Source organism: Gracilinanus agilis, chromosome X (genome assembly GCF_016433145.1).
Source record: "Gracilinanus agilis isolate LMUSP501 chromosome X, AgileGrace, whole genome shotgun sequence".
NCBI lineage: Eukaryota > Metazoa > Chordata > Mammalia > Didelphimorphia > Didelphidae > Gracilinanus > Gracilinanus agilis.
In genome coordinates this window covers 45471646-45485312 of record NC_058136.1, presented here as the reverse complement: position 1 = coordinate 45485312, position 13667 = coordinate 45471646, and the positions used below count along the sequence as shown (strand labels likewise).

The 13667-nt window shown below is 37.5% G+C and overlaps 1 pseudogene; it reads right to left on the bottom strand.

Annotated features, from left to right (window-relative positions):
* Positions 1–10389: 10389 nt before the first annotated feature.
* Positions 10390–12358, bottom strand: LOC123253663 (annotated as a pseudogene).
* Positions 12359–13667: the final 1309 nt, after the last annotated feature.

Here is a 13667-nt window from a genome sequence, read left to right as displayed (position 1 = left end):
GTGGCTGAAGTTAGTTTAGCACCTTTTTCACTCTAGTTTTTTGTTATTTTATTATTAATAAAACTTTAAAAATATAATTTAGTTATTGAATATTAATTTTCATCTTTACAGATGGGATTCAAAACTTCCAATCAAACCCTCTCTCTACAATGCTACCATGTTAAATAAACTGCAAGCCTATAGAGGGTTCATATATATATTTATAGATTATATACCTGGCCTATAAGAAGCATTTAATCAATGCTTTAATCTGACTGTCACTCTATCTAAAAAAACATGATTAACTTTGGGGAGGGGGAACCAAAGCCTACCAATCAGGAAAGTGTATACTCTTTTCTGTAAGAAGCAGTATACTTTTGAATATATATATATATATATATATATATATATATGCTTTGACTATATATACAGATTTGACTATATGTATGTATATATATACACATATATACAGATTTGAATATATCTGTGTACATATATATATATACGTATATATACACTGATGCAAGGAGTAGGATAAATGACTTTTTGTAGTCATTTTTGTTGTGCCTCATTTTTTTTCAAGGAGAAAATCTTGTTAGTTATGAATGTGTGAGCTCCCCATGTCCCTCCATTTTATTAGAGTACTCTTCTCACTACCCACCATGCACTTTTTAATTTCAAAAGCACGTTTTCTTTTTTTTAAACATTTATTAATATTTATTTTTTAGAAAAGTTATCATGGTTACATAATTCATGCTCTTACTTTCCCCTTCACCCCCGAGCTCCCCCTCCTCCCATGGCTGATGCGTATTTCCACTGGTTTTCAAAAGCACATTTTCAAATGAGCTGTTGATCATTTTTTACTTTTTGGGGGGGGTAACAAAGATAAGATGATGCAGTTCAATTTTTATATAATTTCATTGCTTGGATTACTGTTTTCTAATAATCTCTATTGAAATAAGAGCAGTTCATTGGACTGATTGAGAGATATCTTATCCACTTACTGGGTTAGCTAGATGTGATAACTCCCAAGAGGCAATGCTTCAAGTGAATAATTGAAAGTTTTGTTTTCCCCAGGGAAAAATGTAATTATTATTCCAGTTTCCCAGACCAAATATGTTTCTGCAAAACATGAGTCTTGATTCTCAGTTGCTTTTGATTTTTAGGCAAAAATTAATTTTGTGATGCTTTTTGGGAGCGGTACAAGATATCAATGAATGTACTACATTAGTATTTTCTATGTTTTAGGTACCATCATAGAGAAATGACACAAAGACAAAAACAAAATGCCTCCTTCCCTCAAGGAGAGAATACGTTCTTCTATATACACAGATAATATGAATAGAGAGACAACTGTAATATTTACTTCTTTAGAATCAATAGGGGTGATAGAAGTCAATCAGGATCATTTATTTTTATGCTATTTCCCTTTCAGTCAAAATGAGGGAGAGGATGGACTGAGGGGGAGGGACAAACAGGGTAAATCAGTGCTCCAAGTTGATGAAAATACCAGATCTGGTAATAGGCTTTGAAACAGAAACACAGGAGACAAGAGAGACCTAGAAAATAAAATCTATCTGAGCAACTAGAGAGGGCTAAAGATAAGATAATGAAGCACTTACATACTCTTAGGGGAAGAAGGGACAAATTCATCTTCAGAATTCCATTGTCTTCAAAGGAATTAGTGACAAAGGCAAACTACAAAAAAGGATATGGTGGTGGTTTTGTAACATCTTGTTGATTTTAAGAAGGAAAAGAAAAGGGAGAAAACAAGGAATATACCAGGGAAGAAATGAGGAAGAAGGTGGGAAAATATTACTTCTCATAAAGAATATATAAAAATAGAGGGAGTGGTCATGTCATGAACCTAACTACATATTACTGCATTTGCATAAATCCCTTCCACATTTGTGGGTTAGAGGAACAGTGCCCCTGTGATCTGGAAAATGCATGTAAAAGTTTTTGGCCCTCCCTTTGTACCAGAGAAGTATTCAGAACTTTTCCTTTTTACTAGATATTTACGGCAAAACAATTTGTATATATTTATCTTTTTTTTTTAAACCCTTGTACTTCGCTGTATTGTCTCATAGGTGGAAGAGTGGTAAGGGTGGGCAATGGGGGTCAAGTGACTTGCCCAGGGTCACACAGCTGGGAAGTGTCTGAGGCCAGATTTGAACCCAGGACCTCCCGTCTCTGGGCCTGACTCTTAATCCACTGAGCTTCCCAGCTGCCCCCTACTAACAGTTTTCTTTTTCCTTTTTTTTCCTCCTTAACCCTCACCTTCCATCTTGGAATCAATACTGTGTATTGGCTTCAAGGAAGAAGAGTGGCAAGGGCTAGGCAATGGAGGTGAAGTGACTTGCCCAGGGTCACACAGCTGGGAAGTGTCTGAGGCCGGATTTGAATCTAGGACCTCCCGTCTCTAGGCCTGACTCTCAATACACTGAGCCACCCAGCTGCTGCCTCCAATGGCCAGGTAATTTAGAATGGGTTACTACCTTACTTGCATAGTTTTAATTGCTTATTGCTTTCTTTTACTTTTATTCCTAAATAGGACAAGATGTTCTCCTCCTGCTTCCCCTATTATAACATAATAGGTATTCATGGGGCACCTGCGTGGCACAGTGGATAGAGTGCTGGTACTGGAGGTTCCTACTCAGAAATTTACTAGCTGTGTGATTCTGAGCAAGACACTTAACTTCTTTCTGCCTAGTAAAATAGGGAAAACAGTAGCAACTTCCTCCAAAAGTAATTGTGAGGATAAAATGAGCAAATATTCGTAAAATGTTTTGCGAACCGTAAGGTTCTATTTGAACAGCTAGTACTTAGCAGGCATAGTAGTGGTAGTATCTCTGTGGCACAGGGTAGGTACAGGTTGGTGCTTTGCGGGTTAGAGTTGCAAATTTCTTTCCAAAACGATTAAACTAATTTGCAGCTGTGCCTCTGGTGAACCAGCATGAATGTCTTCTAACATAGCTTTCAACAATTGTCATCAGCTTTTTTTTGGTTATTGACAATCAGATGGCCATGTTAAGGAACCTCAGGATTGTTTGAATTTGTATTTCTCTAGTTAAAAATTCAACACTGGGGCAGCTGGGTAGCTCAGTGGATTGAGAGCCAGGCCTAGAGATGGGAGGTCCTGGGTTCAAATCCGGCCTCAGACACTTCCCAGCTGTGTGACCCTGGACAAGTCACTTGACCCCCATTGCCTACCAATACACAGTACTGACTCTAAGAAGGAAGGTAAGGGTTTAAAAAAAAAGAGAAAAAAAAACCTCAGAGCATTTTTCATATATCAATAGCTTACAACTTCTTTTGAGAACAACCTGTTCGTAATCTTTCACCCTCTGGCTATTGCATAATGATTTTTGTTGTGTATTTGAATCCATTCCTTATATATCTTGGATATTGGATCTCGATCAAAGAAACGTGATTAAATTTCCCTCAGTTAACCATTTCCCTTCTCACTTTAGTCACCTTAGATTTTAGTGCAAAATTTTTCTTTTATGTAATGAAAATGACCAGTTTTGGTCTCCTTTGACGCTTTCTATCTTTTGTTTGATCAAGAATTCTTTCTCTATCCATTGTTATAGAAGATTTCTTCTTCCCTATTTCTCTCATTTGTTTATGATGTTCCCTTTTATATCTTGATAATATATTTATTTGAAATGTATGTAAAATATTGCAGGAGACATTCATCTAAACCTGTATTCTACTTCCATGGTTTCCTGTCATTTTTCTCAAAGTTTTGTGAAATAAAATGCCCTTGACCAAGCATTTGGCGTCTTTGAGTTTTTCAAAGAATATGTCCTGTGGTTGTTTGCTTCTGAATCTTGGGTTATTAGTTTGGCCCTTCATTGCCTTCTTTTTTATTTGGTTATGTTAACCAAATAATTCAATTAATATTACTTTATAGCACCTCTTTGGGAAGAGAGAGGAAGGGAGATGGGGAGAGGAGGGGTGATGGTTAAGTCTCAGGCCATTGATCCATGAGTTCCTTTTTGTCCTTCCCCATTTTCGTGGTATGCTTATTTATAGCAAACAACGACTCAGAATGCAATAAAAATTAATTAATCTTTATCTGAAGACAAAAACCATTATAAAATATGTACAGCAAAAAAAAGTTTAAAGGAGGTAATAATTTTCTGAGGGTAAGTGATATTAATTTGCCAGGAAAAGATGAGGGGAAGGAAGTAGACAGGAGATAAATTTACTAGGTGTCACTAGTATAAATAATCAGAAAAACTGAAAAAATTCTGTCCATATACATCAGTCACCCTTCACATGCACTTGTCTGTCCACTAGCCCTGCTATAATTTTACATGCACTCAACCCTTCTCTTCTCAATGGGGTTTAAATTTTCCAGGGCTTCCCGTGTGCCTCTCAGATCATACCTCAAATGATGCTTCAGTCCCTCTTTTCATATATGAAAAACTCTACTCCCCACCATTAGAAGAATCTCTAAGAAGACCATAACATCATTCACAGAAAGTGGTCATTTTTTTCTGTTTTCCCTTTTTTTCCTTTGTTTCTTCTTCTTGTTGTCTTATTGCTATTATAATTATATCAAATAAAAGCGATGACAATGGACATGCTCACTTTACCCCTAGTGTTGTCAGAAAGACTCTCTACTAATCTAGGTGAAATGGGTGAATATTTACAAAACTGCAAATTGCCTAGATTAACAAAAGAGGAAATAGAATACTTAAATCATATCATCTCAGAAAAAGAAATTGAGTAAGCCATCAAGGAACTCCCTAAGAAAAAAACTCCCAGGGCCAGATGCATTCACAAGTGAATTTTATCAAACATTTAAAGAACAACAAATCCAAATACTACACAAACTATTTGAAAAAATAAGCAAAGAAGGAGTTTTACCAAATTCCTTTTATGACACAAATATGGTACAAAGCCAGGCAGACCAAAAACAGAGAATGAAAACTACAGACCAATTCCCTTAATGAACATAGACACAAAAATCTTAAATAAAATACTAGCAAAAAGACCACAGCAAATTATCACAAGGATTATTCACTAAAACCATGTGAGATTTATACAAGGAATGCAATGATGGTTTAATATTAGGAAAACCATATTTAGAAAATATTTAGAAATCTCTCTGCTGGGGGCAGCTGTGTAGCTCAGTGGATTGAGAGCCAGACCTAGAGATGAGAGGTCCCAGGTTCAAATCTGGCCTCACACACTTCCTAGCTGTGTGACCCTGGGCAAGTCACTTAACTCCCATTGCCTAGCCCTTACCACTCTTCTGCCTTGGAACCAATACACAGTACTGATTCCAAGATGGAAGGTAAGGGCTTAAAAAAAAAGAAAGGAGGCAACTGGGGAGCTCAGTGGAGTGAGAGTCAGGCCTAGAGACAGGAGGTCCTAGGTTCAAACCCAGCCTCAGCCACTTCCCAGCTGTGTGACCCTGGGCAAGTCACTTGACCCCCATTGCCCACCCTTACCAATCTTCCACCTATGAGACAATACACCGAAGTACAAGGGTTAAAAAACAAAAAGTAAAAAAAAAAAAGAAATCTATCTGCTAAGACAAACACAGGAATTATATGATCACAACTACAAAACGTTTTTCACACAATTAAAACTAGATCTAAACAATTGGAAAAACATTAATTGCTCATGGGTAGAATGAAGTAACATAATAAAACTGACAATCTTATCCAAATTAACCTACTCATTCAGTGCCATACCTATCAAACTACAAAAATGCTTTTTTATAGAATTAGAAAAAAATTATAACAAAGTTCATCTGGAAGAATAAGAGATCAAGAATATCAAGGGAACTCATGAAAAAAATGTGAAGGAAGGTGGCCTAGCAGTACCAGATCTTAACCTGTACTATAAAGCAGTGGTCTTCAAAACAATCTGGTGCAGGCTAAGAGACAGAAGGGTGGATCAATGGAATAGACCAGGGGTAAATGACCTCAGCAAGCTAGTATTTGATAAACCCAAAGATCCCAGCTTTTTGGAAAAGAACTCACTATTTGACAAAAACTGCTGGGAAAATTGAAAAATAGTATGGGAAAATTAGGTTTAGATCAACATGTTATACCCTATAGCAAGATAAATTCAAAATGGGTAAATGACTTAAATATAATCAGTGAAATAAAAAATAACTTAGGTGAACATAGAATAGTATACCTGTCAAATCTGTGGGAAAAGAAGGAATTTGAGACCAAGCAATAGGTAGAGAACATTGCAAAATGTAAAATGAATGACTTTCATTATATCAAATTAAAAAGGTTTTGTACAAACAAACCCGATGCAACCAAAATTAGAAGGAAAGCAACAAACTGGGAAAACATTTTTATAACAAGACTCTATGACAAAAGCTTAATTTCACAAATATATAAGGAAGTAAGTTAAATTTACAAAAAAATCAAGCCATTCCCCAATCGACAAATGGTCAAGGGACATGAATAGGCAGTTTTCACAAGATGAAATCAAAACTATCAATAAGCACATGAAAAAGTGTTCTAAATCCCATCTGATTAGAGAAATGCAAATTAAAACAACTCTGAGGTACCACCTTACACCTAGCAGACTGGCTAATATGGCAGCAAAGGAAAGTGATAAACGTTGGAGGATATGTGGCAAATTTGGGACACTAAGACACTGCTGGTGGAGTTGTGAATTGGTCCAACCATTCTAGAGGGCAATTTGGAACTATGCATAAAAGGCTTTAAAATAATGTCTTCCCTTTGATCCACTGCTGGGTTTGTACCCCAAAGAGAAAATAAGGAAGAAGACTTGTACAAAAATATTTATAGCTGTGCTCTTTGTGGTGGCAAAAAATTGGAAAATGAGGGGGCGTGTCCATCAATTGGGGAGTGACTGAATAAACTGTAGTATCTGATGGTGATGGAATATTATTGTGCTGAAAAGAATAATGAACTGGAGGAATTCCATGTGAACTGGAAAAACTTCTAGGAATTGATGCAAAGCAAAAGGAGTGGAACCAGGTGAACATTGTTCACAGAGACTGATACACTGTGGCACAATCGAATATAACAGACTTTTCTACTAGCAGCAATGCAATGATCTAGGACAATCCAGAGGAACTCATGAGAAAGAACGGTATCCACATCCAGAGGAAGAACTGTGGGAACAAAAACGAAGAAGAAAAGCATGATTTTTCAATAGGAATGTGATTGGGGTTTTGATGTTAAAAGATCACTCTACTGCAAATATTAATAATATTGAAATAGGTTTTGAACAATGATACATGTATAACACAGTGGAATTGCTTGTCATCTCTGGAGGGAGGAGGGAAGAGGAGTGGGGAAAATCATGAATCATGTAACCATGGAAAAATATTCTAAATAAATTTTTTAAAAAAGAAAGAAAAAGATCTACTACTTCTTTGTTATATATAATTCTGGCTTTGGGTTTTAGATTGATATTGTTTGTCATATTAAGGAATGATTCAGTTTATTTCTATGTTCTTTTAATGCTTTTAACATTTTTTAAGATTCTGTCAAAACATTTTTCTGGATATACTGATATAATTTGATCTTTATTATTTTTGTTACCAAAATGGTCTATAAAGTTTATGTACCAATCTTTCATTTCTTGTACAAACTCAACTCAAGAAGAATATATAATCTTTAAACATATTACTCTAGCTTCTTTGTTAATATTTTTTTTCAATATTATAGCATCAATATTCAGTGGAGATAGTGGTCTGTAGTTTTCCTTCTCTTCTTTGTCTCCTGATTTTTGTCTCATTACTATATTTATTTTGTAGAAGGAGTTTGGTGGGATATCTCTTTTCTCTATGTCACAGAGTCCCTTTCTCCTTTAATATGAGACTCAACCACCATCTTTTGCATGGCGAATTTGCTGATTCCCCCAAAAGCTAGTGTCCCCTCTCCCATACTACCTTACATGTAGCTATTTTATATGTATTTGTATTTATTCACTTTTTATGTTAAGGATAATTTTACATGTATGTATTGCATCTCCCATTAGAATGTAAATGCCTTTTTAAGTACAAATAGTTTCTTTCTTTAGTATTCCTACCACTTTGAAAAGTACCTAGCATATACTTGATGTTTAATACTTATTATTTTTGTAGATAATTGATGTAATAATAGTGTTAATTACCCTTGAATGTTTGAGAGAATCCATTTTTTAAATTACAGAATCCTGGGTTTCCCATATACCCTCCTTGGGATCTCATTTATGTACTGATAAATTTCTTTTCCTAAAATTGGGTCATATACATTCTCTATTTAATTTCCTACTAATCTGGAAAGTTTGCATATTATGAATATTCATTAATTTCATTTTTTATCAATTTTCTATGTGTATTTGGACAAATAATTCTACTAATTTCCTTTCTCTTTGTTGTGCATTCTCCTTTTATGGCTTTTGACTTTGGAAATTTGGCCACTTTCAAAATAATGTTAACTAATGGTTTATCTCTTCAATGTTTTATAAAATAGCTCTTAGTTTTATCAATTCGATTTTTTGCTTTTGTTCATTTAATTCTTATTATTGAGAATCTATTTTTATGCTTAAAGATTTTTTATTTGTTACTTTTCAAATTTCTTTTGTTGTATACCTAATTAATTGAGTTTTTCTTTCTCTCTTTTATTGATTACAGGGTTTAGTGACATAAATTTTCCCCATGGACTCTTTTACCCACATCATAAAATTTTTGGTATGTTTCATTGCTATACTTTTTTGGATAAATTTTTCTATTATTTCTTTGCATCATTTCCCAGTTCTTGAGGGTCACATTCCCTTTATTGATTATCATTTTGGAGTTATTAGTAGGAGTATGTTTAATCTTTCTTTTTCTACATTTTTATAAGGTTATTGTGCCCTACATGTTCAATTTTTGCAAAAGTACTATACACAGTTAAAGATATGAATATTCCTTCCTATTATCCACAGTAATCACCTAATTTTTCTAACATTCAGTTTGAGTCCTTAATCTCTTTATTTTTTATATTTTTGTACCATTTGTCAGTGGCCGAGGCTATTTAATTTATTCATTGAAAGTTTAAATTCCATGTCATTTAGTGTAGTATTTTTTGGTTGAAGTATAACTTCTAAAATGTGACCAGAATGTCTCTGTGATTTTCTTTTCTTTTCTTTTTTTTAATCAAGTAACTGGCAGATCTTTCTGGGTAGATTTTTTGGTCTTTATTTTGCCCACTTATTTTGGAAAAGCTGAGCGGTTTTTACTTATAATTTCTTATACTCTCATATCCTGGTTTTTTATGCATCATGATATTCAGAAATTGATGATTTTCAAATTATCTCCTTTTGATCACTTTTTAAACTCATTTGTTTATAATTGTAGGCACTTTTCACTTTCTTCTATTTGTAATATTTTGACTTTGTGATCTATTTTTCTCATGTGTCTTATAAAGTCTTCAAACTCTGTTTTGTCTATTCTATTTTGCTTGGATTCGTTTCTCCCTTTTATCTCCTCTGATATCTCTTCACTTAGAGCATTGGCAGACAACAGTGTCCCCAGTTAGAGCACTGGAGTGAAATATCCGTAGTCTTGGCATTACTGTGGTTTTCCATCCTTACCCCCAACTAGATCCTTTTCAGTACAGATACTGTAATAAACTTCCAGCATTTTGACCTCAGTTCCTGCTACCTTTCCTTGTGGGGACCCCAATACCAGACTTCTGGCTCCTGGCTATCTTTTTCACAGTCCTAGGCTGGATGAATGGACAGCTCCAGAAAAGACTTTGAAAGAGAAGGACTTAGGGATTCAGAAGCTGAATGGTGCTTTTTTTTTGGACTTCTTAATCACGATTCATTTTGATGCCTTTGGGGGGAGAAATTGCTAGAATGTACAGCAGGGAACCCTTTTTTGAAGTTCCCATTTCGACAGTTTCAGTTATCTACAGTTAACCCAAAGTACTGGAAGTCCACCCATGATGCACTGGCAGGCACAATTATATCAGTCTTTTCTGCTTCTACTTTTACTTTTCTTTGGAAGTTTTTGTGAAGGTGGGTGGGAGGCCATGGAGCTCTGAGTGAACAGGAAGGGGCAGGAGTGGAGTGAAAGAACACATATATATTAGGTCAGCAGTTATTTGCTCATATCCATGGTTTCAGCCATCTGTGACAGGTCTTGGAATGTATCCTCTGTAGATATGGAAGAAATGGGCTCCTCTATAGACTTTCACTCTGCTATCATAATCTTAAATTCCCTGTATGTTATCTATCCATAAATGTAATCTTAATAGAACCAAAATAGAGCATGTTTTTGACATTTCAAGTCCACTTCAGGTATTGTTTAAAATTCTATTTTTTTAGAATTGAAGGGAATCTTCAAGGTCATCCAAACCCAACATGTTTATTTATTAACTGTGACAATATAGAGGCTTTTAGAACTTAAGTAACTTTAAGGTCATACAACTACTTAATGACAGAGGAGGACCTAGAGCAAAAGTTTCCCTGTCCGCATCTTAGTTTTCTTTCTTCTCTACTCTGGGATTCCCTCGTTTGTTCTTTGGTGACTCTCAGGATGTTGGCCTTCACAAAGGTGGCCACTTGCTTCTCAGAGATGCCTTCCACCAGCCCCAGATCCTTCACCTCCACAAAAGGGCCATGCAAATCCCACCACCCCACAATGAGCTGGGCTTTCTTCTCTCCAATACTCTGCAGCCTCCAAAGCTCCTTGGCAGAGCTGTTGTTGAAAAGGCCAGGATCTTCCTGCTGCTCTTGGTCAGGAGGTCTGGGGGCACCTGCAGCACCTCCAATATGGTGCAGAACTCATCAGGCTGTTCTTTCTGCTGCCTGCAGATCGCCTTGGGCTGCTACATCTTATGATTTTCTTTCTGCAGGACATGGACCTTGCTTTGGGACGTTGTCTGCTCCTGAATTAGCCAAAAGGGTACAACCCTATTCAGAGGTTTGGACATGGAGATTGTTTGTGGGGGAAGGGGGCAAGGTGGAGCCAGGGAGCCTGTCTCCTTTTCCTCCAATTCCTTGGGCCTCTGACTCTGTCTGTTGGCTTCTAACTCTTTATACTTTTTCTTCAGCTTCTGAATCCCTAAGTCCTTCTCTTTCAAAGTCTTTTCTGGAGCTGTCCATTCTCTTTGTGGTATGCTTAGGATTGAAGTCCTGTGGTTCCTCTGGGGGTCTAGAATTTGATCTAGGTTTTTAGCAGACACTCTTGCATAGCTGGTTCTAGGGTATTCAACTGCCTCAGAGGGCTGAGTTTGGAACAGCCAAGTGGAAGTTCTGGGCTGCTTGTTCTGTCCTCCATTTCTTTCTGGCTTCTGGCCCTCTTTGCTTTGGAGGATCGATCAATTCTTTTTGGCCTGGCTTCACTGGGACCTGGAGCCAAAGTTGTGATGTTACTGTAGTATCTAGGTAGAAGCATCTTTCTGGAGGAATATTAGCAATGAGTACACTGTGGGCTGAACTTCCTAGGAAGCCCTGGAGCAGTCAGGTAAGCTTGCTGTCCTGGTAGGGAACACAGGGCAGGCCCTGATTCAGTGCATCTACCACCTTGCCCAGCACAAAGAGGGAGGCATTGATGTCTCCACTCTCCTTTAGCCACAAGCCCAGGTTGACATAGTCGATTGTCTCAAGAACCAGCCAAGTCAATCAGATAGAGCTTCCCTTCTCACTATGAATGGGGCAATTCGCTCCCACTTTTCTACTTTAACCAGGAGCACAGCATGACTTTGGGAGGAGCATTGATTGAAACAGGTAGCTCCCATAGTCCACTTTCTACTGGCTGGCAGGAACTGTTGCTCAAAGTCAGTGAAGGAAGCAACAGGTGAGTCCAGGGATCAGGATGTCCTCATAGATCAGGATGACCTTCTTTGATCACCAGGTCCCCTGAAGCAGGGGCAAAGAAGGTCCAACATCTTCTCTTGGCAGATTTCCAAATAGGACATGGAGACAGCAAAGGCCCAGGGTCTACCTTCTGTACTCTCCTCCCAGGTGAGCTGCAGGAGTTTTTGAAGGGCCTGAGGGATGATACCAGGCTGCTTTGGGCTGCCTAGCATTGTGTATGTCTTCCCTGTACCTGTTGGGCCAAAGACAAGCACACTGGTGCTCTGTCCATTCATCAAGTAGCAAAGGATAGGTTGGACAAAGCCAACATAGATGTCTTGCTGAGTGCTTGTTTCCCCACAAAATGCATCAAACTGGTATTTGAGTGTCCCCTGACTTTCTCTGGTTGGCAATCTCCAAGGAACAGCTGTCCAGGCCCCATACATAGGAGCTCTCACTGGTGCTGCTGGCCTCTTCCACAAATGGACTAAAGTCTCACAATCACTCGTACTCGTGCCACAGAGGGGCAATGGTTGGTTCTGCCTTTCCTCAGCTGGCAACGTGTAGCACCTGTAGCAGCAGCAGCCACTACCACCATCTCTTAGGCTTCTACTCTGCCGTCTTCACTGTGCCCCACTCCCACCCCAAAAACCAACTCTTTCCAGTGGAGCTGGTTCCTCCAAGTGTTCAAATTTTCCTGATCGCTGCATATTGTGACCCATTGCTCATCCTGTGCAATTGTTGTCAGTGCCCTCTCATGTTTTTCAGAGGAGTATCTTTCTAACCTGCAAAGACCTGTCATTTGCAGAGAGTAGTACTTTTGTTTTCCAGGTCCTTTTGCATTTCATGGGTAATAATGCAGTACTATAATCAAGCTATAGAGTATAACTAGGAGAATACTGCTGTTTATTTTTATCTTTATTTTTTAAATTTTTATTTAGAATATTTTTCCATGCCCATAAGCTTTGGGAATAATCTAATTTCTACTGTCCAAGACTTCAGGAGTTATAGATTAAATTCACTTAATAGTGCTCTTTCCTTCATATCAACAACTTTCACTATCTTCTAACCTTCATCCAAGCTTGACACACTAAAAACAGGCTAACCCAGTCCAAGATGGAGGCAGGGGGCAATGAGATAAGAAGGGACACTGAGGATTGGGAGGGTGTGCAATAAACTGTGTGCTATTGGCTTTTTGGGGCTGTCTCTGAATAAAGTTGGCTTTTTGTTGATTAAAAAAATTTCACATGATTCATAATCCCATCTCTCCCCCCACACACACTCTCCTCTGTCCTCCCAAAGCTGACAAGCAGTTCCATTGGGTTATGCATGTATCATTGTTCAAAACATATTTCCATGTTATTCATATTTGCAGTAGAGTGATCCTTTAACATCAAAACTCTAATCACATCCGTATTGCACTGTGTAGTCAATCATATATTTTTCTAATGCATTTCTACTCCCACAGTTCTTTCTCTGGATGTGGATAGCATTCTTCCTCATAAGTCCCTCAGAATTGTCCTGGGTCATTGCATTGCTGCTAGTAGAGAAATCCGTTATGTTCGATTGTACCACAGTGTATCTGTCTCTGTGTACAATGTTCTCCTGGTTCTGCTCCTTTCACTCTGCATCCATTCCTGGAGGTCATTCCAGTTCACATGGAATTCCTCCAGTTCTTTAGAATACTGGTGGTTAAAGGATGGGTTTTATGTCAGGAAATAGCATGAAGTTATTAAAGGTACTGTATAATTTCCCAAATGCAATATAGCTTACTCTTTTCTTATTCCTATGCAATTCTGGGCCTTCAGAATTTATCTGAAGTGCCTGACAAAGATAGATGTATGGAGGGACTAACTCAGTACATTCATTATTATCTGTACTTTATAGTTTGGACACTAGTCATTCTT